The sequence below is a fragment of the Triticum dicoccoides genome, chromosome 5A (genome assembly GCF_002162155.2).
Source record: "Triticum dicoccoides isolate Atlit2015 ecotype Zavitan chromosome 5A, WEW_v2.0, whole genome shotgun sequence".
NCBI classification, from domain to species: domain Eukaryota; kingdom Viridiplantae; phylum Streptophyta; class Magnoliopsida; order Poales; family Poaceae; genus Triticum; species Triticum dicoccoides.
This window is the reverse complement of record NC_041388.1, coordinates 267449982-267450801: the sequence shown is the minus strand read 5'-3', so window position 1 is coordinate 267450801 and position 820 is coordinate 267449982. Positions and strand designations below refer to the sequence as shown.

Genomic DNA, 820 nt, shown 5'->3' with positions numbered 1-820 from the left:
GATGCGTGCGTCTAGTCGAGAGGTGCACATTAGGTGCACATTGCTGGAATCACACTGGCTGAGAGTTGGAGGCCAATTTATGGCACATCAATGTACGCAAAACGACACCATCTTTAACCGTTCTTTTGCCCGTTGTACTTGGTAGTTGATCATGAATCCTCGTGTGCCAGCAGTCACCGTCAAGTGAGTAGTCCTTATGTGGCCGATAACTGAAGATGCCAGACCATACCATCTCCAACCGCTCTTTCGCCAGTTGTCTCCGCCCATCGATCATGGATCTTTTTGAGCAAGTTGTAATTGTTTGCCTCAAAAAGACTCGTTATCTTTGTCCGGCAAAGGGATAGTCGTTGAACTAAAATATCTCGATCCTAATTATTACTCCCTTCGTAAAGAAATATAAGAGCATTACGGAGTACTAAACAAAGCAATGGGACGAAGTCAAAGATGATTTATTTTTTTGCCGATTGTTCTAAAATCTTGAGAATCGGACCTTCATTTCCCTGAGATCCAGGCCAGTGAGTGACGATCGGTCGCCTAGCCGTTGCCAAGGCCAGCACACACGCGCCGCGCCGCACCGCACCGCACTTTACACCCTGCCATGTGCGCCCGGGCCCCGCCCATCATTCGCCACCGCCGCCGCTAAACAATTCCGCCCCGCGCCCCTCGTCAATTCGACCGTTGCCCAGCACGCTCCCGCGGCCAGCCCCGCATTCGCGTTCCCTTCTTCTTCCCACCCTCGCCGCCTCGGCCTCCTCCCTCCCTCCCCCCATTTCAAACCCACCCCCCTACCACACCACACCCCAAGGACCACCCGATCCGG

The 820-nt window shown here is 53.3% G+C and overlaps 1 protein-coding gene across 1 annotated transcript in view; it reads left to right on the top strand.

The window, feature by feature from the left end:
- The first annotated feature begins 720 nt into the window (after positions 1-720).
- LOC119300930 (cyclin-dependent kinase B1-1-like) overlaps positions 721-820 on the top strand; it is a 3614-nt gene continuing 3514 nt past the window's right edge. Inside the window, exon 1 of the mRNA XM_037577834.1 lies at positions 721-811. The gene's annotated coding sequence lies outside the window, so the exon portion shown is untranslated. The remainder of the gene's footprint in view (positions 812-820) is intronic.